The 24,719-nt window shown below is 43.2% G+C and overlaps 1 protein-coding gene across 1 annotated transcript in view; it reads left to right on the forward strand.

The window, feature by feature from the left end:
• Positions 1–24,719, forward strand: part of mpzl3 (myelin protein zero-like 3) — an 85,826-nt gene that overhangs the window by 1,127 nt on the left and 59,980 nt on the right. The gene's annotated exons all lie outside the window — the stretch shown is intronic.

Genomic DNA, 24,719 nt, shown 5'->3' on the forward strand with positions numbered 1-24,719 from the left:
GTGAACTCACACACAGTGTAAACATAGCAGGGCATATAGCATCTGGGTTGTCCGTCCTTCCGTCTGTTCGTCTGTCTGTCCGTCCTTCTGTTTGTTTGTTTGTCTGTCTGTCTGTCTGGCCGCAATTCATTCACCGCAACATAGCTCGGCACCTATTGCTCTCAAAAACGTAATATTTGGTGCGTACATGCCCTGGAGGAGTACTTCGCATGGGCTCGAAAGCCGGTGATCTTGACCTATTTTTCTAGGTCACCCGTGGTCACAACTGTCAAATCCTTCGCCGCAACATAGCTCGGCACCTATTACTTGCAGAAACTTCATATTTGGTGGGTACATGCCTTGGAGGAGTACTTAGCGTGGGTTTGAAGGCCAGTGACCTTGACCTACTTTTGAAGGTCACCAATGGTCACAACTGTCATATCCTTTGCTGGTACGTAGCTCGACACCTTTTGCTCACAGAAACTTCATATTTGGTGGGTATTTGCCATGGAGGAGTACTTCGCATGGGTTCAAAGGCCAGGGACCTTGACCTACTGTCCAAGGTCACCAATGGTCACAACTGCCAAATCCTTTGCTGCAATATAGGTCGGCACCTATTGCTCACAGAAACTTCATATTTGATGGGTACGTGCCTTGGAGGAGTACTTTGCATGGGTTTGAAGGCCAGTGACCTTGACCTGCATTTAAAAAATTACCAATAGTTGCATTTGTTCGAAGGCTACCGACTTTTTATGGTCACTGTTGGCCACATCCTCCAAATAAATATAATGTCAATCTCCAATTTTTCCACTGTGTATCCCAGTTTACATCAAACACATGAGGGTTCAACCAAATACCTACCCCACACATGTACATATTACTGCACTTTACATAGAAAATGGTACTGCCCGCGGGGCATTTCGTGACAAATGTCTCTAATTTTTCTGTAAGTAACTCGGTCGGTGAATCATGTGAAAGTGTGTGGTTAGCTCATCAAAGCTTACTGTAGCAATAGCGTCTTCATGCCAAACTGTAAATTCTGTGAGCAGACCCACAGATTTCTCCATCTCCTCAGCTGCATTGAGTTAAAGCCATCAATCAATCTACTTAAATCCATTAAGTCCACGCATTTTGGCATTGTCGTTGCTGCACTAGTTTCTGTCACTCTTAGCTGACAGCGCCATTGTTGACACCTGTGCAGAAATGCGGTCAGAACGCGGAGTTGTACATCAAATGTGAAACGGTCAAATATTTTGCCACCGTCTACTCGATATTTTATGGTCTGAAATAGGGATGGATATTGATAAGATGTTATCTATCGATACCATTATCAATCCTATTCCTTATCGATACCTCCTTTGAATTTTCTGTGTACAACAAGTAGGCTTTACAGGTTTTCTATGTCAATAACATTGTATTGAGTCTTAAAGTAAATAAATATTCAATTGGTCTCTGGACATAAATAGAAATAAACAAAATCTGTAGTTTTTGTCAAAAGCATTCCCTTTCAGACATTATTGGCATGATTGTCTCTCCATGCATATGAGCAGAGCTCAGCTGGCTGCTGGAGTCTGCAGCCATACAGTCTTGTGCTGCTGCAGCACAGGACGTCTCATTTTGGGAGGAAAAAAAAGGTTTTGACTGATTGCAGTTTATTGTTTGTATTACAAAGTTTGGAAAGAGGTGTCATTTGATTTAAACGGCGATTCGCTTTGAAGTTATAAATTCCGAGCGGACTTGACTCGCCAGACAGTGGCGCAGCGTTTGGAGCAACGGAACTGAGGATGATTCACGTTTCTTTCTCTCAACAAGACAGGAGTCAATGTTTGTCACTTTAATCTGCACAAAAGTAACTCACACGATTGACATATTTTAATGGCTTTGAGAGGGGTTAAGAAGCGGACTTGCTGCTTCTGAAGAGGAGTGAAGCAAAGAACCAACGAAGCAATGGATTGGAGCACTCTTTCATTGGTTCAAGGTTCAAAGTGGAGCTGTGCTGCAGAAACGGTTGATTACAGACCCTGCAGCGGGTCTGTAATTAGAGCTCGACCGATATATTGGCCGGGCGATATTATCGGCCGATATAAGCCCTTTTCAAAGTACTCACTATCGGCCGAAATTTTGCCGATAGAACGCCAATAATTTCTCATAAACAGAACAGTTACTGAAGTAATGTTTGTGTCGGCAGTGTAAAATGTCCTTGCACCATTTGTCCAGTAGATGGTGCTCTGACTCTATTCAACTGAGAGCTGCTTACACCCCTGCTTAAATGTGTTCATCACCGGCCCTGTAGTTCGCCGTCACACTGCACTGATCGGCTGACAAAAGCATACAAGTAAGTTTATAAGGATGTTGTTTGTAATTACTTTGCGATTACGTTCACCCCACCTCTCCCGTTACAGTTCAACTCAGTTTGATTAACTCAGTTTATGTAGTAATGTGTCAAATGTGCTTCATTGCGTCGGTCACGCTTTTTATTAAGCCCATGTTGTGTAGACCTTATTTCTCGCATGAAAAACTTTCATTTACTGCTAAGAGGTTGAAACATTCAGATTCACTGTTCATCCGGAAGGGTTCTGGGAATTACTGCCATTTGCCATTAACCCTCTGGGGCCGACGCTGGGACCAAGCTTTACTAAATTGTAAATAACTTTTTAATGATATGAGATAGAAACATACTCTTTTTTTTTTTTTTTTTTTTTTTTTGCTGAAAAGTTAACTCTGGGACTTTCAATCCACCGTCAGCCATCTTGGTACTCCTCATAGATGATGTGATGACGTGCACAATGTCAGTATCGGCTGATTTATCGGCTATCGGCAAATCAGCCGATTTATCGATTATCTGCATTTTTTTTCATCCAAATATCGTTATTGGCATTGGCCTCAAAAAATCCATATCGGTCGGGCTTTATTTGTAATTGACGTAGAGAAATGATCATTTTCCCAACAAACACCCTCAAAAATAACGGCCACGCTGAAGGACCGATAAGGGAATCATTAAGCAAAAAGGCTATTGATGTCAGTGGATTGAATCATTTCTTAATGATACCTGAAAAGAACGAGTTCTCGATACCCAACCCTAGTCTGAAATCTCACATCATTAACCAATCAGATTTGTGGAACAAATGTAACTAGATTAGAATGGAGCTTTAAAGTATGCAGGTTTCTTATTAAAGGTTTTTTGAGCTGGAATTATGTCAAAACTGCCACAAACTCTGATTCTTGCTGCAAAGAGTTCAAAATGAAAGCAGGAGGCCTGCAGGGATTCAGACAGCTACATTGTACCACCGGCTCTTTGCTAGGTGCATTACAAACATGGATCTGGACTGTGGGCAGCTGTCTGTCTCTCTGAAAGTATGTGACCTTCTGTTGAGGGATTAAAATAGAATGAGAGCCACTGATGTAGACTCCTTGGTTCAGGAAGAAACATAGGAATTAGACTGAAGGTGCTAACTATTATGTGTTCTTGCTCTCGCTTTCTCTCTTGTATGTGTTACTCACTCACTCACTCATAAGGCTTACTCCAATTAAGGGTCATGGTGGGGGGGCTGGAGGCTATCCCAGCAGTCTTAGAGGCTGAGGCAGGGTACACCCTGGACAGGACGCCAGTCTGTCGTAGGGCCACATATAGACAAATAACATATTCACACCCGCACGCACATTTACGGGCAATTTAAAGTTTCCAATCCACCTAACCTGCGTGTCTTTGGATGTGGGAGGAAGCCGGAGCACCCGGAGGGAACCCACACAAACACAGGGAGAACATGCAAACTCCACACAGAAAAGCCACAGGTGGGAATTGATCCCATGACCTTGTTGCTGTGTGACAGCTGTGCTAACCACTAAGCACTGTGCTGCTCTGTATTTGTGCCTATAATTCAGGAATATGTTCTTCTCATAGTGCCCCAATATGATTGCTTATTTAGTAGTCTGATTCCTCACAATCTTTGAAGAAGTTTCAGTTCTAAGAAACTAGGCTGTTGCTAACTGAGGTGTGGCCATTGGCTATTCTTCTGACTGCAGGACACTTTAAACAGGGCTATTGCTCCAGGAATGACTGCTAAATGTGCAACTGAGCTTGTATTAGTGCTGCTAGAATAATCAAACCTCCCATAACCCTCATCTTAAAGCTACTGATTTTGTGATGTTTGCAGAAGTGGAATGTATCATTCATAACATCTGCTAAGTGTATAATTTTCTGCAACAATGAATTGATGTTTTTGTAAGCTTAGAATGAGGCTTTGAGAAACTTCATTTTAGTGAAATGGTGCATTAAACAAACTTCTTGTAACAAGAAGGCAAGTGAGCATGAATCCCTGTAGCTAAAGAAGGGAAAACATTGAGAAAAAAAATTGGGGCCAGTAACAGCAAAATGCAGTCTGCATCCCTGCCATTAAATTACAGCAAATATTGCACACAGTGGCTTTAATCTATATTGGCACTGGAATTGAGAACCACAGTGACCTAGTATTTGCACAAATGGGCTTAATTCAGCAAAGAAAATGTTTTTATGTGAACAGGGGCCTTCATGGGTCTGGGTCTATGGACACGTCAGGTTTGGCAGCATGTGCTGATGTTGCAGATTACAGCATCAACTGCACCATGGAACTGATGCAGCCAGGTGAAATGTGGGCATCTCCAAGCTTGACTTATGTAGTTTGTCGGGTTTAGAATACTGTATCTTTGATAAGAGGAAGAGACAACCAGGCCTTAAAACAAGTGAGAGATAGAATTCAATTTTAAGCTTGCGAGGAGTGCAGTCAGGCTGTACACCAAAGCTACACTAAAGTCTGGCCTGCGCTCCCGCTCTTTTTATTTAGGACTTCCCTACATACATGGGCGGTACAGCTCCTAAGGGGAAGAGTGATAGCGTGTGAGCTGTTGCTGCAGAACCGCTGATTGCACAATACATTCAGGACGTTCAGAACCTTTTTAATCTTGGGCTCGATTAAGATGTGTTTAAGACATCTAATGATTAATCACACTTCTTCTGACACAAGGACTAATGTATCATAATCACACTGTGGTTGGAACATTCAATTCTCTATTCTTTATCTCACTGCTCCGCTTACGGCTGCATCCTGCCTGGGTCATCTTCACATGTCCTGAAAAAGAGCTTAGCATGCACACAGAGATACCACAACTTGCAGAAACACGTCATGTCACATATCTTAAGTAACCTTCACCCATCACATCAGTACAATACACTTTATCAGAGCAGAGAGAACTACATTCTACCAGAGCAGAGAACACAAAACATGCATGATAAAATAAAACAGTGTATCTACAGAATAACTCCAACATAGTTGCTGGAGTCCTCAGCACTCGGGCACCTGGGTGCTGGATCTTACCCAAGCCCGTCCAGTCCTTTGAAATGAAGCAAAGGAGGACGGGGAAAGTCTTGCAATTCAGTGAATGGGCATTGAAGGAGGCTCCAAAATGGAGTTCCTTGTCTTATTCCCCAATGTTAAAATGTCCAAATTTAAAGCGGAAATAAACATGTTTAGAGTCTGGTATGATAACTGTATCGAGGTGTGTTGTTTTTTTTGTTTTGTTTTTGTAACTCTTCCGTTTACAGATTTTATGCCATGACATTAAGAATTAAGGTTGTGCAGCTGTGTGTGTATGTCACTGAGCCGAATCTGGAGACACCTAGTTGTTGTGGAGAGCCTGTCTGTCCTCTGAGCATTTCTTTTTTTTTTTTTTTTGCAAATGGCTGTGGTTACATGGCTTGTTGTGTGGTTAATTGTTCTAAGAAGTCTGTGGTCCAGTATTTTCATTGGGACTAAATGTGTTTAATTTGTATGTTGGTACTGTTAGTTTAATGATTAATCTATGGTTTCTGAGGTAATAATTGGGTCATAATTTTTAATGCATTCTCCCAAGACAACTGTCTTGAAAACCACAATTTGAAACCAAAAATTGCTTGAATAAAACACCAAAGTTAGCCTGTTAGCTGTAGCTTGTGTGGTAAATCTGAGATGCGGGTGTGTTTAGGCTTCAGTAACCCACACAGGTTCTCGTCTGTGCTCCACCTCTACCCCCATATATGGCTTTACTGGTATTATGTGAAGTAAGTGCTACCAAAAATGGCGAAATCAAGAGTCGCACTACTTGAGCTTCAAAACTGCTTTTCAGATAGCCTGTGCTTGGCATCTGGGAGGGTTCGTCCAGTATATTTGTACACATGGCCAAAACTTTGTAGTTGATCTTCCCTCACTACACGATTGATACTCATCATGATCATTTGAGTATTCAACAGTACAGGGCTCAAAGACCCCCTGCAGTATTTATAAGCCTTGCTGGCCATCAGGCTAACAAGAGCCCCTGCCAGGCTGGAAGTATTTTGTTAATAATGCCAATGGAAAAACATCAATCAATCAATTTTATTTATATAGCGCCAAATCACAACAAACAGTTGCCCCAAGGCGCTTTATATTGTAAGGCAAGGCCATACAATAATTACGTAAAAACCCCAACGGTCTAAACGACCCCCTGTGAGCAAGCACTTGGCGACAGTGGGAAGGAAAAACTCCCTTTTAACAGGAAGAACCTCCAGCAGAACCAGGCTCAGGGAGGGGCAGTCTTCTGCTGGGACTGGTTGGGGCTGAGGGAGAGAACCAGGAAAAAAGACATGCTGTGGAGGGGAGCAGAGATCGATCACTAATGATTAAATGCAGAGTGGTGCATACAGAGCAAAAAGAGAAAGAAACACTCAGTGCATCATGGGAACCCCCCAGCAGTCTAAGTCTATAGCAGCATAACTAAGGGATGGTTCAGGGTCACCTGATCCAGCCCTAACTATAAGCTTTAGCAAAAAGGAAAGTTTAAGCCTAATCTTAAAAGTAGAGAGGGTGGCTGTCTCCCTGATCTGAATTGGGAGCTGGTTCCACAGGAGAGGAGCCTGAAAGCTGAAGGCTCTGCCTCCCATTCTACTCTTACAAACCCTAGGAACTACAAGTAAGCCTGCAGTCTGAGAGCGAAGCGCTCTATTGGGGTGATATGGTACTATGAGGTCCCTAAGATAAGATGGGACCTGATTATTCAAAACCTTATAAGTAAGAAGAAGAATTTTAAATTCTATTCTAGAATTAACAGGAAGCCAATGAAGAGAGGCCAATATGGGTGAGATATGCTCTCTCCTTCTAGTCCCCGTTAGTACTCTAGCTGCAGCATTTTGAATTAACTGAAGGCTTTTCAGGGAACTTTTAGGACAACCTGATAATAATGAATTACAATAGTCCAGCCTAGAGGAAATAAATTGATGAATTAGTTTTTCAGCATCACTCTGAGACAAGACCTTTCTAATTTCAGAGATATTGCGTAAATGCAAAAAAGCAGTCCTACATATTTGTTTAATATGCGCTTTGAATGACATATCCTGATCAAATATGACTCCAAGATTTCTCACAGTATTACTAGAGGTCAGGGTAATGCCATCCAGAGTAAGGATCTGGTTAGACACCATGTTTCTAAGATTTGTGGGGCCAAGTACAATAACTTCAGTTTTATCTGAGTTTAAAAGCAGGAAATTAGAGGTCATCCATGTCTTTATGTCTGTAAGACAATCCTGCAGTTTAGCTAATTGGTGTGTGTCCTCTGGCTTCATGGATAGATAAAGCTGGGTATCATCTGCGTAACAATGAAAATTTAAGCAATGCCGTCTAATAATACTGCCTAGGGGAAGCAGGTATAAAGTGAATAAAATTGGTCCTAGCACAGAACCTTGTGGAACTCCATAATTAACCTTAGTCTGTGAAGAAGATTCCCCATTTACATGAACAAATTGTAATCTATTAGATAAATATGATTCAAACCACCGCAGTGCAGTGCCTTTAATACCTATGGCATGCTCTAATCTCTGTAATAAAATTTTATGGTCAACAGTATCAAAAGCAGCACTGAGGTCTAACAGAACAAGCACAGAGATAAGTCCACTGTCCGAGGCCATAAGAAGATCATTTGTAACCTTCACTAATGCTGTTTCTGTACTATGATGAATTCTAAAACCTGACTGAAACTCTTCAAATAGACCATTCCTCTGCAGATGATCAGTTAGCTGTTTTACAACTACCCTTTCAAGAATTTTTGAGAGAAAAGGAAGGTTGGAAATTGGCCTATAATTAGCTAAGATAGCTGGGTCAAGTGATGGCTTTTTAAGTAATGGTTTAATTACTGCCACCTTAAAAGCCTGTGGTACATAGCCAACTAATAAAGATAGATTGATCATATTTAAGATCGAAGCATTAAATAATGGTAGGGCTTCCTTGAGCAGCCTGGTAGGAATGGGGTCTAATAGACATGTTGATGGTTTGGATGAAGGAACTAATGAAAATAACTCAGACAGAACAATCGGAGAGAAAGAGTCTAACCAAATACCGGCATCACTGAAAGCAGCCAAAGATAACGATACGTCTTTGGGATGGTTTATGAGTAATTTTTTCTCTAATAGTTAAAATTTTATTAGCAAAGAAAGTCATGAAGTCATTACTAGTTAAAGTTAAAGGAATACTCGGCTCAATAGAGCTCTGACTCTTTGTCAGCCTGGCTACAGTGCTGAAAAGAAACCTGGGGTTGTTCTTATTTTCTTCAATTAGTGATGAGTAGTAAGATGTCCTAGCTTTATGGAGGGCTTTTTTATAGAGCAACAGACTCTTTTTCCAGGCTAAGTGAAGATCTTCTAAATTAGTGAGACGCCATTTCCTCTCCAACTTACGGGTTAACTGCTTTAAGCTGCGAGTTTGTGAGTTATATTACGGAGTCAGGCACTTCTGATTTAAAGCTCTCTTTTTCAGAGGAGCTACAGCATCCAAAGTTGTCTTCAATGAGGATGTAAAACTATTGACGAGATACTCTATGTCACTTACAGAGTTTAGGTAGCTACTCTGCACTGTGTTGGTATATGGCATTAGAGAACATAAAGAAGGAATCATATCCTTAAACCTAATTACAGCATTTTCTGAAAGACTTCTAGTGTAATGAAACTTATTCCCCACTGCTGGGTAGTCCATCAGAGTAAATGTAAATGTTATTAAGAAATGATCAGACAGAAGGGAGCTTTCAGGGAATACTGTTAAGTCTTCAATTTCCATACCATAAGTCAGAACAAGATCTAAGATATGATTAAAGTGGTGGGTGGACTCATTTACTTTTTGAGCAAAGCCAATAGAGTCTAATAATAGATTAAATGCAGTGTTGAGGCTGTCATTCTCAGCATCTGTGTGGATGTTAAAATCGCCCACTATAATTATCTGAGCTAAGCACTAAGTCAGACAAAAGTTCTGAAAATTCACAGAGAAACTCACAGTAACCATCAGGTGGACGATAGATAATAACAAATAAAACTGGTTTTTGGGACTTCCAATTTGGATGGACAAGACTAAGAGTCAAGCTTTCAAATGAATTAAAGCTCTGTCTGGGTTTTTGATTAATTAATAAGCTGGAATGGAAGATTGCTGCTAATCCTCCGCCTCGGCCCGTGCTACGAGCATTCTGGCAGTTAGTGTGACTCAGGGGTGTTGACTCATTTAAACTAACATATTCATCCTGCTGTAACCAGGTTTCTGTAAGGCAGAATAAATCAATATGTTGATCAATTATTATATCATTTACTAACAGGGACTTAGAAGAGAGAGACCTAATGTTTAATAGACCACATTTAACTGTTTTAGTCTGTGGTGCAGTTGAAGGTGCTATATTATTTTTTTCTTTTTGAATTTTTATGCTTAAATAGATTTTTACTGGTTATTGGTGGTCTGGGAGCAGGCGCCGTCTCTAGTCATAAAATTAGTCCTAAAAACATGACTAATAAGTATTATTTTGGATATGAATAATAATTTCTGCTCATCCAGAGCCCTTGAGTCTGATTATCTCTTACACAAGCCTCTGTTGAGCAGATGTTATTTTTGTAGTAATGTGACAACAGGACAAGTATCATTATTATTATTATTTATTATATTACCAGCGGTCAGCTGATAGTCCACCTCAGTGTAGTCAGGGTTTTCAATGGGTGTCCGTCTGACATGTACGCCACACATTTTGACAGGTTAAAAAAAAAAAACAAAAAAACAAAGTGCATTAGTCTGATGACTTCACCTCTATCTCTCAATATGTTTTTTTTTTTTTTTTTTTAAATGAAACTCTGTCATTGTTTGCGCTGTTAAAAGTCCTCAATAATACTTGTTTCACACCAGACTGAGCAAAAGGCCAAGTGTCATTAAAAAGAAAAAAAAACCCAGATAAAACTGATTATTAACATGGTTTGAGTGATGGTAGGAGTGACAGCAGGTCTGTTCTGCAGCATGAATGAGGGTTACTAACTTGTCCCGTGGATAACATAAGGCCCAGTCTCCTTTGTGTGGACATGCTTTATCAGGGTATCTGGACTTAAACGTTGAAGAAAAACAGTGCACCTTCACCCTGAGGTCTGTCAGTGATGACTGTTGGGATTCCAACAATAAATACCCATGTTAAGTTTTGCTTGTACCCAAATATGTTTTTTGCTCTTGTGTGTTGTTTTTTTTTTTTTTTTTTTTTTTTTGGTGTGTTTAGTGAAGCTGAATCTGTGTGATCATAGTCATTTGGCATTCTTTAATATGAAAAATGTTTTGTGCAAAGTAGTGTTTTTGTATTGATTTTTAACTGCAAATGCAGGACTGGCAGGATGACATAATGTGCGCATCACTTAGCTTTAGCATTTGCGTTTCTGAGTGCCTCAATTTTTCCTCGCTATACACCTTGCAATTTTGGGCATTTTCTTTCTAACTACTTCATTTACGATGTTTTAACCCATACATTTCTGTCTGATTGGGGATGTTTTCACTTTGAGTGACAGCTGAGCCAAGTTGGGCTTTCACTGTGTAATTCGATGTCCACTAGATGCAGCTGCTAGCTCTTCTGGAGGCTGTGTCTGTCGTTTAAAGTATTTTATTACAAACACTGGGAATAATATGGCTTGTGTGGTGAAACATCCTAACCCCTCACACTGCCTCCGGTGTTACCGTTGCGGGGTACGAATGCGGGACCCGCAAAGAATCCAAGTCATTCAAAAGATACAAACCTCGCTCTGTGGCCACGGAGCTCTGCGGCTGCGGTTACCGAGACCCTGCGGCGCTGCGGATTTTTCCGCAAGAAGTCTATCCTTGCGGGCGTAGTCTCCGGACCTGTTGCGAGAGTTGGCCACAGCTCCATAAACCAGACAGGGGCGCATTGCCGGAGTTGGCCACACAGCAGACGGGGGCGATGTGAGTGGCCTGCTGCAGCGTATACCGAGCCCGCAGACTTGGTAAGCCCATCGGAGGCAGTGAGAGCAAGGCCTAACAGATCGTCTAAGACATCCCTGCTGCAATGTTTGTGCTGCGTGACACATTGGCACACTCACATATGATGTTATATGGTAATGGGGTTGGCACTTTTAGCAGCTGTGTGCCTTTCCAAATCATGTCCAATCAACTGAATTCACCCCAGTGGACTCCATTTAAGCTGTAGAAACATCTTAAAGATGATCAGTGGAAATGGGATGCACGTGAGCTCAATTTTGAGCATCATGGCAAAGGCTGTGAATACGTACATGTGATTTCTTACTTTTTTTAAACTTTTTAATAAATTTGCAAAAATCTCAAACTTTTTTCACATCGTCATTATGGAGTATTGTGTGGAAAAAAATTAATTTCATCCATTTTTGAATAAGGCTGTCGCATAACAAAATGTGGAAAAAGTGAAGTGCTGCAAATACTTTCTGGATGCACTGTACATATGTTTAAATTTTATACAAGCAGTATTAAGGACATAAATGTATTTATCATGATGCATTTTGAGTATTGGACAAATAATGTGTATCATATTGTGTGGAGTTTTGAGAAATGATATAGACCCCTACCGCACATCCTCAGTTATGTGAATGAGTTCTTGCACAGTGGAGCACTGTGTTTGTGTGTACAGCCCACGTGCTCCGTGTCCATGCCACATGGAGCACTTTCAGCTACTGTGCAGCTCATGTAAATAATACATTCAGAACACACATAACATGAACAACTATTAGTGGGTTATATAAGTTTGAGCTGTCTTGAATTAGCATTTTTTTTTTTCCTATTGAATCAATGTGTTGGCTAATCATCTTCCTATGTGGCTAATTGTAATTGCCACCAATTAGCCAAAGTGGCTAACCATTGTTGAACAACAGGGTGAAACCTGGGGAAACTGCAGTTTTATCCTTCAGAGTGTTGTAGCAGCAGTCTGTATACACTCACTGACCACTTCATCATTTGACTGGTCAATTCTCCCTACTGCATATAGTCACATCCAAGCCACCATTGCAGGCATTTTATTATTATTTGACTGACTTAGAGATTTACTGTGAGCCATTCTTCCCATTGCACTGTAACTGGACCAGCCACCCTTAAAAATACATCCAATAGGCAAACACCAGATAATACATAAATACATAACTGCATTCCGCTGACTTTACTTCTCCCTAAACTGGCATACAGTAGTCATGGAGAATATTGCCTTGTTGCCTGATGCTCCATCAGCATTCACATGGCTTTGTAAGATTCAATGTTTCCAAGTTCCATGAGTTTGAATTGGCAGTCATTAAACACCTGACTGCTATTGTCACATTTGTGTTCCTTGATTCTTTCATTTGTCCAGCTACAGTCCAAATGTCTGTAAATGTAGACATCTCTGACAGCGAGTTGTGCTAATTGCTTCACAGTCCTGTGTCCACACTACATCTGTCCTTTTGGTAACGCAATGTTGCTTCATCTCCAAGCCTTCTTGGTAGCAATCTTGCAAAATCAGATAAGTGTGCATGGCTTTCATGTTGACACACGTAAAAATAAAATGTGGACATTAAGCACTGTATATAATGGGACTGAACATTTGGTTGACTGGAGGAAAACAAAAATGTGAAGTTGATGAAGCAAGGCATTCTGGGTCCCCCATCCTTCCCTATATGTGTGATAGGGAGAATTGCTTAATAAAGCAAATGTCATTGGCCAGTCATATGAAAACAATTCAGTAGGGTTAGGTATGTAGTTATGTCAAGAATATTTGCTGAAGTTTGTTAGTAATTTTTTTTTTTTTTATAAAATCACTGAAAGTAATTTCACAGCAGCTTGTGGAACACCTTACTGAGAATACCCTCTTTGAGTCACTGCAGTCTGCATTTATAACACACCATTCCACAGAGACAGCTCATATTAAAGTGGTAAATGATCTCCTGGTTGCTATGGATTCCGACACCATGGTTCTGTTACTGTTGGATCTTAGCGCCGCGTTCGACATGGTGGCTTATATAATCTTTGATAGGTTGGAGAATCACTTTGGGATTGCTGGGAATGTCCTTGTATGGTTGACATCCTATCTAACCAGTCACTGTCACTGTTCTGTGCGATAACGTCACCACAAACCTTGTTCCGATGCAGTACGGCAGTCCACAGGGATCCATCTTAGGCCCCCTGCTTTTCTCCCTTTATCAGAATCAGAATGCCTTTTATTGTCATTATACTTTGGTACAATGAGATTAGGGCCATCCAGTTGCAGTGCAATAAGATAGAATAAAAACAAAAATAGTGCAAAAACCGAGATAAAAATAGTGCAAGAGTATGTATCAAAAACAAGATATAAAGAAAAACTCAACAATGTAAGGAAATGTAAGGAAATATATATATATATATATTATAGTGCAAGGTGCGGCTAGGATATAAATATATTGCACAGAAATGTATATTGTTCATGGGTGATTGGGTTATTGCACATGGTTAAGATTGCACAAGGAGGATCAGTGCATGCTAGAGTTCAGTGTGGTTATGGCTTTGGGGAAGAAACTGTTTTTCAGTCTGTTTGTTTTTGTCCTTGTGAGCCTGTAGCGCCTCCCTGGGGGCATCAGGTCAAACAGAGCAGAGCCAGGGTGAAAGCAGTCTTTGGAGATCGCTTTGGCTCTGCTGAGGCAGCGGGAGGTGTAAGTGTCCAACAGGGAGGGGAGAGGGCGGCCGATGATCTTCTGTGCTGCCTTAACAACCCTCTGCATTCTCTCCCTGTCAGCAGTGGTGGAGCTGCCAAACCATACTGTGATGCAGTATGTCAGCAGGCTCTCAGTGGATGAGCGGTAGAAGGCCAGCAGCAGGTGGTTGTTGAGGTTGTACTTCCTGAGGACTCTCAGGAAGTGTAGCCGCTGCTGAGCCTTCTTGAGGATAGAGGAGATGTTGTCGGACCAGGAGATACAGTCTGAGATGAGAACGCCGAGATACCTGAAGGTGTGGACCCTTTCTACATGCTCGCCGTTGATGAGAAGGGGGGCAGGGTGGGTGCAGTGTTTCCTGAAGTCAATGATGATCTCTCTGGTCTTCCTAGTGTTCAGAGCAAGGTTGTTCTCTGAGCACCAGGCTGCCAGCTGCCGGATCTCCTCTCTGTAGGCAGCCTCATCACCTCCGGAGATGAGACCGACCACTGTGGTATCGTCTGCAAACTTGACGATAAGGTTGTTCTTGTGGGCCAGTCTGCAGTCGTAGGTGTAGAGGCAGTAGAGGAGGGGGCTCAGCACGCAGCCCTGTGAAGTGCCGATGCTCAGCGTGCGGGTGGGGGCCGAGTCTCAGTCTGGGGACGGTTGGAAAGAAAGTCTTTAATCCAGGCACATATGAGAGGGTGGAAGCCGAGAGTGTCCAGTTTTGTGGTGAGTCTATCCAGGATTATTGTGTTGAAGGCAGAACTATAATCCACAAAGAGCATTCGGATGTAGCTCTGCAGCTGCTCCAGGTGGTTTAGAGCAGAGTGGAGAGCTACGGCGATGGCGTCCTCTGTGGATCTGTTTGCCCTGTATGCAAACTGGTGAGGGTCGAGGTCTTGGGGGGAGGTGGTCCTTGATGTGCTGAAGAACCAGTCTCTCAAAGCACTTCATGATTACCGGAGTGAGGACCAGCGGGCGGTAATCATTCAGGCCGGTGATGGGAGACTTCTTCGGCACCAGGATTATGGTGGAGCTTTTTAGGCAGGACGGGATGACTGCTTGGTCCAGGGAGAGGTTGAAGATCCTGGTGAAGGTGGGGGCGAGCTGGTTGGCACACGCTCTGAGCACCTTGCCAGGTACTCCGTCTGGGCTAGCAGCTTTCCTGGGGTTCACTGCGAGGAGCACTCGCCTGACATCATGCTCTTTTACAGTGAGTGGAGTGGTGCGGGGACCAGGTGGGGGCAGGGGGGAGGGCAGGAACAGGGGAGTGCAGCTGGGAAGATCCAAACCAAGCAAAGAAGCCGTTTAGCTACAAGAAGGTCAGGACCGGGGGAATCCTACCTGCCCAGATGGAACGTATCCTGCGGGCTATGTCCTCGACTCCTGGGGGTCTTGGCATGTTGGATACTTGGTGCCTTTCTCCATGGAGGACGTCGAGGATTTATTCATCTTTGGTCTCATGGTAGTGGGGCTGGCACTTTTTGGCTTATGTGCTGCCCTGATCTACTGGAAAATTGGCAAGACAGCGGCATCAAGAACCACGGGCCCTCGCTTGGCCATCATGATTGAGGTAGGCAAGGCAGTGCATTCTCAGACTGCGATGACTATTGAACTCAGACGCAAAGTAGATGACACCCTGGAGCTGATGCTTGCCTTGCAGTTGAAGCTGAAGATCTCGGAGGCCGGCAAATATTCTTAATTCATAATTGGGAATATTCCTAATTAGGGCCCGAGTAGGAAAAAGTCCTACGAGGACCCTATTGTAATTGCGCACATGGTCGCAGCGAAATAGCGCCCCCTAGAAATTTTCAAAAACCCCTCCGCATTGGGTTTTTTTTGTCGCAGCCTCACGAAATTTGGTACACACATTTACCATGCTAGGACGCACAAAAAAGTCTCTTACCGTCATGGTGAAATTGGTACACATGTGTGACTTGCATAGATGTACAAAAGTCTCTTGCACCATGGGTCTACTCCAAACAGGAAGTTGGCCATTTTGAATTTTCTTGTCATTTTTGCGTGATTTCCACATGTTGTATTTGAACGAACTTCTCCCACGGATTTTGTCCAATGCACTTCAAATTTCTTCCAGATTACCCAGAGACGATACTGACCAAAAGTTATCGAAAGCTTTTCTTTGTCGAAGGGTGTGACCGCTGTGGCCGCTATGGTATGGAACATTATACTTAAACAGGTACTGAAGTCACATAGTTAACCCCATCAACTTCCTTCCACTTCTAAAACATGCAGAACAAGTTGGTGAATGTAGGTGATGATCGCAGTGAAGTTACGAGTAACGGCTTCTGTGTGGCAGCGTACCGAATATTGCCCCTTCGCCATGAAATTACCTTCTTTCTTTTGACGGCTTTAATTTTGTCATATCATCATGAAAATTGATACACAGGTCAAGCATGAGAACCTCTTACAATTCATAGGGGCGTCACCCGTGGGCGGGGCAAAATGCCTCAATAGCGCCCCCTTGAAACTTTCAAAAACCCCTCCCCATAGGGGTTTTTTTGTAGTAGGGAGATTAAAATTGGTACATATGTGTGACTTGCATAGACGTACAAAAAAGTCTCTTGCACCACTTGTCTACTCCAAACAGGAAGTCGGCCATTTTGAATTTTTTTGTCATTTTGCCATGATTTCCACACGTTGTATTTGAACGAACTCCTCCTCGGGATTTTGTTCAATGCACTTCAAATTTCTTTCACAGCATCCACAGATGATACTGACCAAAAGTTATCGAAAGCGTTTCTCTATGTTGAAGGGTGTGGCCGCTATGGTGCCGCCATTTTGACCCTTTGCCATGGAACATCAAGTCATGATAACTCCTTCATGCTTTGCCTGATTGACTTGAAACTTCACATGTATGATGACGGTTGGCCCCTCAACACATCTGGCCCCTCTGTTTGTACACTGAGCGCCCCGAGTGGATGAACCATCAACATGTCATAACTCCTTGATGCATTGTGTGATTTGTTTAAAATTTTAACTGTGTGATGAGTGGTTGCCCTTATATGCACATGCCCACATGTGGTCACAAGGGCACCCACTGGCCTGGGTAGGCGGTCACGCAGAACGAGGGCCCGTGTATGACTGCTTGCAGTCCTAGTTCACAATTGGTTTTGGTTTCGAGTGAAGCTTCAAAAAGTGTTTTTCACTGCTGTGAGCCATAATCAAGGTCAAATTGCCCACTGTTTTTTCTCCTGAGGAATGTGGCCTTGGTGAGATATTCGGCTCTTCATATCTCAACCCACATAGACAATATCCATGGTAACGGACAGACTTCTGAAGCATGGTTCCACTCCCTTCCCTGATCAACACCTCCCCCCTCCGGCGCCGTCAACGTCACTTTCCCAAGCTGGCTGACTGGCGGCGCGACTCAAGGTTGCAGCGGCTGTAACACACCACATCGCCTCAATTGGGAAAATGGAGTGTTCACGTTTTAGTGCACATAACAATGTCAAATGTATATGTGTTGTCTTAATTTCTGATGTGTGCCATTATTACGGTGAACAAGTAATAATTGTGGATTAATTGCGGTTTGTCTGTGGTATGTGAGTGTGCAAATCTCGTTGTTGTCATGACAATGATAAATAAAGCTATCTATTTGTCTAGCTCCTCTGCCAGTGGTGCACTCAGGTCTGCTATTGGAGCATCACAACCCCGGAGGTTTGTGATGTCATGTATTCCCTGCCACACCCTCCGTGCATTGTTGCTAGCCAGATGGGACTCTATCTGCATCCTGTGGTCTGCCTTTGCTCTTTTTACTCCTCTCTTCAGGTCAGCTCTGGCAGCACTATACAGAGCTCTGTCACCTGACCTGAAGGTAGCGTCGCGGGCCCTGAGGAGTGAGCAGACCTGGCCGGTCATCCAGGGTTTCTGATTTGGAAAAGCCCCGATGGTTTTTGTCAGTCACATTCCCGATGCAGAATTGAATGTAGTCCAGAACCGTTCCTGTGTATGTCTCCAGCTCATGATGTTCAAATAGGTCCCAGTCTGTCTGTTGGAAGCAGTCTTGGAGTATGGGGAGTGCGTTGTCAGGCCAGATTGTAACAATCTCTGTTGTGGGCTCAAGCCTGCGTCTAAGGGGGGTGTAGGCTGGCGTGAGCAGGAGGGAAAGATGGTCTGACTGTCCGAGGTGGGGGAGGGGTACGGCTCTGTATGCAAGTTTGATGTTGGAGTAAACATGATCCAGTATGTTCTCCCCTCTTGTAGCATATTTCACTTGCTGGTAGAAGTGAGGCAGTACAGTCTTTAAGTTGGCCTTGTTAAAATCCCCTGCTAAGATGTGTACTCCGTCTGGGTGAGCCCACTGCTGTTCGTTCACGGTGCTCAGCAGGAGAGAGAGCGCTGTGTTTACACTGGCGTCGGGTGGGATATACACAGCAGTGATAACAGTTAGCTCTCTCGGGAGGAAAAAAGGCCGGCACTTTACAGACATGTACTCAACATCTGGGGAGCAGTGACTGTCTATGATTGTCCCATTGTTGCACCAGTTATCATGCACATAAATACAGAGCCCCCCACCTCTCCTCTTCCCGGAGTCCTTTGTCCTGTCTCCGTGTAGCAGCGTGTGGCCAGCTAGCTGCACGCTAGCGTCGGGTATGTCCGGGTGTAGCCAGGTTTCGGTGATAATAAGCACACAGCAGTCACGAACATAGCGATTTCCAGCGAGTTGTAAAAGCAGGTTGTCCGTTTTATGCACCAGGGATCTGGCATTGGAGAGAAACAGGCTCAGGAGGGGTGGCTTGTGTGGTTGTTTGCGTAGCCTTAGCATAACACCAGACCTGCGGCCTCGCTTCTGCTTCCTCTCCCTCCTCCGTCTTCGTCGCCTCCCAGATCCGATAACAATTCACGAAGAGCCCGGCGGTCTCGTTATGTCGTCTGGGATGTTGTGCATGTGGTGAAAGTCGCTCAAAACAGATGTCTGACGTAAATGTCCGATATCCAACAGCGACTGGCGGGTGTACTGCAAGCTCGCAGCGCAAATAGTGTCCAAAAATAAATAAAACTGTAGGAAAATAAAAAGAAACGAGCACTGAACGGAGAGCTGGAAAGCCACTGCACCACCTAGGCGCGCCGCCATCATGACTTTATATAGCATACCTTGGGCACATACTGTGACACTATGGGATTACCTTTCACTGCTATGCTGTTCATGCTTGATAACTGCTGGTAATCTCATACACATCAAGACTTTAGAGCAGAGGTTTCAAACTGATTCCAGAAAGGGCCAAGAGGGTGTACGTTTTGTTTGCAACCTACCCACTCCACCAGGTGATTTCACTGATTAACATTAATGGTATAAAACCCCTATAGCTTCAGGGGGCTTCGGACCCCATGGCTCCCCTAAGCTATGAGCCGCGGTCACATAATTTACCTCGCACTAACATGGTCCTAGCTAGAACCCTGCACATAAGACATAAAATTGTAAACATAATAAACTAAAACAATTAAAAGTCATAAAACATGAGTAAAAAATAATAACAATAAGATAAAATCAAATAAATGAATGAAGTCAATGTCTTAATAGGTGTCAAAGGTCGAGAAGAGATGGGTTTTCAGAAGTGATTTAAAAGCAGACAGAGATGAGGCCTATAATTTGCTGAAGCAGGTCATTCCATAATTTTGGAGCCGTAATGGCGAATGCGTGGTCCCCCGAGCTTCCACTTAGTTTTAGGCACACTCAGGAGCTGATTCGAGAGAGCAGGTGGGTTTATAAGGGTGTAGGAGCTCAGAGTGGTAAGGTGGTGCAACAGCATAGGGATTTAAAAACAAAAGAATCTTAAAATATATGGGCAGCCAGTGGAGTGACACTAACATTTATTTATTTGTTTAACCAGGTTAGTCCCATTGATATTGAAATCTCTTACAAGTGAGACCTGGATAATTTTTAAAGTTTCCAGTCCACCTAACCTGCATGTCTTAATGTAGTGTTTAAGCACAAAATGTGACTGATGAAGGAAAAAAGGATGACTTCATCACACTAAAATGAACTGGAGTCATAATAAAAATACAAGCTGCTGATTTTTGTTATTTTTCAAAGTTATTAAGCTGCAGCTATATGTTTTATTTATTTCAAAGTGAGTTACCTCTTATTTTATTCTGATTTATTTATACACAAAATATGGGGAGTCAAATTAGCCATCATTGTTCTGTTGAGTTTATATCAAAGTTTCCTGCACATATCCTGCACACATATAGAATTTAAAATTCTTCTTACTTATAAGGTTTTGAATAATCAGGTCCCATCTTATCTTAGGGACCTCATAGTACCATATCACCCCAATAGAGCGCTTCGCTCTCAGACTGCAGGCTTACTTGTAGTTCCTAGGGTTTGTAAGAGTAGAATGGGAGGCAGAGCCTCCTGTGGAACCAGCTCCCAATTCAGATCAGGGAGACAGACACCTTCTCTACTTTTAAGATTAGGCTTAAAACTTTCCTTTTTGCTAAAGCTTATAGTTAAGGCTGGATCAGGTGACCCTGAACCATCCCTTATTTATGCTGCTATAGACTTAGACTGCTGGGGGGTTCCCATGATGCACTGAGTGTTTCCTTCTCTTTTTGCTCTGTATGCACCACTCTGCATTTAATCATTAGTGATTGATCTCTGCTCCCCTCCACAGCATGTCTTTTTCCTGGTTCTCTCCCTCAGCCCCAACCAGTCCCAGCAGAAGACTGCCCCTCCCTGAGCCTGGTTCTGCTGGAGGTTTCTTCCTGTTAAAAGGGAGTTTTTCCTTCCCACTGTAGCCAAGTGCTTGCTCACAGGGGGTCGTTTTGACCGTTGGGGTTTTTTACGTAATTATTGTATGGCCTTGCCTTACAATATAAAGCGCCTTGGGGCAACTGTTTGTTGTGATTTGGCGCTATATAAGTAAAATTGATTGAATTGATTGATTGATATCATGTATTTTTTCCTTCTTTATAAGAGTTTGGCATTTGTTTTACTCCACAGAGTTTTAATACACAATAAAATGTTCACATTTTTCTTTATTGCAGTTCTGTAATTTCAGAAATGCGACAAACAACCACAAATCAGAAAAAGTTGGGACTATATGTAAAATAAAAAATGTTGCACTATTCCCAGTTTCTCCACTCACGGAAGCCAAAATTTCTTCCAGAGTTGTGTCTTGGTGGCTTCCCTCACTTGTCTCCTTCTAGCATGGACATTTAGTTTTTGAGAACTGCCTACCTGACACAGATTTATTATAAAGTACCACACTGTTTGTATTTCTGAATGATTGATGTAAATGAAGTCTAAGAATAGTCACCGATTTGGAAATGTTCATGTTTTCATCCCCTGACTTTTCTCGGAAAATGCTGCGGGTGCTCGTGTACAGTCACATCGATGGCCTGCTTCAGGCGCCTCATCACCAGCCTCTCAAAGCACTTTATGGTGATAGGGGTGAGTGCAATTGTCCTGTAGTCATTGAGGCAGGATGGTGCAGAGGTCTTTGGCACAGGGATGAGTCTTGATGTCTTGAGGCATGGCGAAACTCTGGCCTGGGACAGAGAGATGTTGAATATATCTGCCAGAAACTCAGACAGCTGGTGCGCACAATCTTTTAGGACCCTCCCTGGTAGTCCGTCAGGGCCCGGAGCCCTTCGGGGTTGATCCTCTGCAGCACATTCCTCACCTCAGCTGTGGTGATGTTGCTGACTGGGGGGTCTTTGGGGGAGGGAGGGACTCGGGAGGGGGTGGGGGTGTTGGACGCCTCAAAACACGCATAAAAGGCATTCAAGGGCCTGTCACAGTGGCGTATTTGTATAGGTGCTCATTGTGGTGGTGTTTCATTTAAATATGCCCGAAATGCACGCATACTCAGCCTTTAACAGTATTCGTTCATACTTGCAGCTGCGTGTGTTCGCGTTTTAATGTATGCACACAGTCGCGTGTGCCATGCTGCACCAGTTTCAGTGCTATTTTCTGCCTCTGTGGAAGTGCGCTGTGTTCTCTACTGCATGGTGTGGTGCGGCTCAAAAACAGAGTCATTTAACATTATTATTTTTTATTTTATGCAGGGAGTGCGCATTTATTTTAGAGTCACAGCTCTTTTCAGCTTTGATCAGACTAATCGATCAGGGCGTTTGATGAGCGCACCGACATGCAGCGAGTGCACATCTATTTTAAAGAGTCACAGCTCTGATGAGTGAGAGTGTGTGAGTGAGTGAGAGAGATTTTATGAAACGATGCGACACAGTGAAACAGTCCTCATATAATTAGTCCAGTCTGATAAAGTGAAGCAACGATCTTGCAGTATTTATAGCTCCAGAAGAACAGAGAGATGTGAAGTGGCGTACAGTACCGTGTTGAAGCGTGGGCAGGCTCACAATAGCGGACAGTAGCACGGCGCTGCGTGTACTCGCGTGAAGGCTACATGCTGTGCTGTACACCGAAGAAAATTAAACAGGTTTAATTTCTTCCATCCTACGCGCGTAGCCCTCAACATACTGCTGCGTATTGAGAAAAAACTCCTCGTGAAGTGGGCGGAGAGCTGCTCATTACAGCGTAGAAGATACACTGTAATGAGCAGCTCTACGAATACACCACTGTGACAGGCCCTTCAGAGTGTCTGGGAGCTCTGGGTCTGCAGAACACTGTGCTACGCTGTTTTTGTAGTCCGTAATGCATTTGATGCCCTTCCACATGCTCTGTGGGTCGTTGGATTGGAGGTGGCCTTGAACCTTGAGGGCATATGTGGACTTAGCTCTTTTTATTTCTGCTGACAGGTTCTTTCTTGCTGCTCTGAGTGCTGCTGCATCGCTGACTTTGAAAGCAGCGTGACAAAATTTTAGCAGGGAGCATACCTTTCCAGTCATCCAGGGTTTCTGGTTTGGCCTGATGGTGATGGTCTTGGAGGTGGACACATTGTCCATGCAGCTCCAGATGTAGCTGTGCACATTCGATGAGTATTCCTCCAGGTCCACACTGCTCCCTGTTGTTGCAGCCACTCTGAACATTTGCCAGCTGGTGGTCTCAAAGCAGTCTTGAAGCATGGACACAGCACCAGTTGGCCACACAGAGATGGTCTTTGTGATGGTGTCCCTGCTTTTCGACACTGGACTGTAAGCAGGAAGCATGAGGAGTGAGATGTGGTCTGAGGTGCTGAGATGGGGGCGGGGGGCTGCTCTGTAAGCTCCATGTATATTAGTATACACTTTGTCCAGTGTGTTTTCCCCTTGTGTGGTGATGTTTACATGCTGGTGGAACTTGGGGAGAATGTCTTGCAGGTTTACATGGTTGAAGTCCCCTGTTACTACATACAGCGCATCTGGATGTGTATTTTGATGCAAGCTGATGGAGTTATGTAGTTTAGCCCTCTGTGGTCTGAGGGCTTCTTTGAGGAGTACAAAGATGGCCGACGGTGGATCGAAAGTCTGCAGAGTTAACTTTTCAGCAGAAAAATAGTAAGTTTCTATCTCATATCATTAAAACATTATTTATAATTTAGTAAAGCTTGGTCCCAGCTGTCGTATACAACGGCGTCGGCCCCAGAGGATTAACAACACTGTTAAACTAACATGAACCACAATGAGATTTAAAAAACCCCAAACTCCCATGGTGCATTGCAGCTAGGCATGGGCTGGTTCGAGATTTGGAGGGTATGATAACCGTGGGCAAAAATACAACGGTTTCACGGTATTATGTATAGCTTTAAAATGTGCTTTAACAACATTATGGCTATTTGCATATGAAGCGCACGTGATTCAGGCGCACTAATTGACGCGATGTCTACCTCTACGAGCACTATACTAGAGCCCGACAGATACGGATTTTTTGAGGCCGATGCCGATATTTGGATGAAAAAATGCCGATATTATTATTATTATTTTTTTAAATGAATAAAATGTTATTTTTTGGACCCTTAACAAAAATGTATGAGCTAAAAGCTGAAGCTTTGTCCTCATATTGATTAACTTTATAACAGAGGAAAAAAAAAAGCAAAAATGCAATTGGAGCAGTTAGGGGGCTATTCAAACGGGCCAACTAGTAAGATATCACTCCTGAAAATGATCTTTGCCATATCACGTGAGGTAAATCTGCCGTATGACTGGATTTTGGAAAACCATGTGATGAAGAACCAATTCCGATTGGACACTCACATTGCGCACGTCATCACACATCTTCTATGAGGAGTACCAAGATGGCCGATGGTGGATCAAAAGTCCGCAGAGTTAACTTTTCAGCAAAAAAAAAAGTAAGTTTCTATCTCATCATTAAAAAGTTATTTACAATTTAGTAAAGCTTGGTCCCAGCCATCGTATACGATGGCGTCGGCCCCAGAGGGTTAATGGCGAAAGGCAGTAATTCCCTGAACCCTTCCGGATGACCAGTGAATCTGAATGTTTCAACCTCCTTAGCAGTAAACAAGTTTTTCATGCTTGAAATAAGGTCAACACAACGTGGGCTTAATAAAAAGCGTGACCGACGCAATAAAGCACATTTGACACATTACTACATAAACTGAGTTAATTAAATTGAGTTGAATTGAAACGGGAGAAATGTGGGGTGAATGGAATCGCAAACCTATTGCAAACAACATCCTTATAAACCTACTTCTATGCTTTTGTCAGCCGATCAGTGCAGTGTGACTGTGAACTACGGGGCCGGTGATGAACACATTTAAGCAGGGGTGTAGGCAGCTCTCAGTTGAATGGAGTCAGAGCTCCATCGACTGGACAAACGGTACAAGGACATTTTACATTGCCGACACAACCATTTCAGTAACTGTTCTGTTTGAGAAATCGTCGTCGTTCTATCGGCAAAATTTTGGCCAATAGTGAGTAC

This window comes from Thalassophryne amazonica, chromosome 4 (genome assembly GCF_902500255.1).
Source record: "Thalassophryne amazonica chromosome 4, fThaAma1.1, whole genome shotgun sequence".
Lineage (NCBI taxonomy): Eukaryota > Metazoa > Chordata > Actinopteri > Batrachoidiformes > Batrachoididae > Thalassophryne > Thalassophryne amazonica.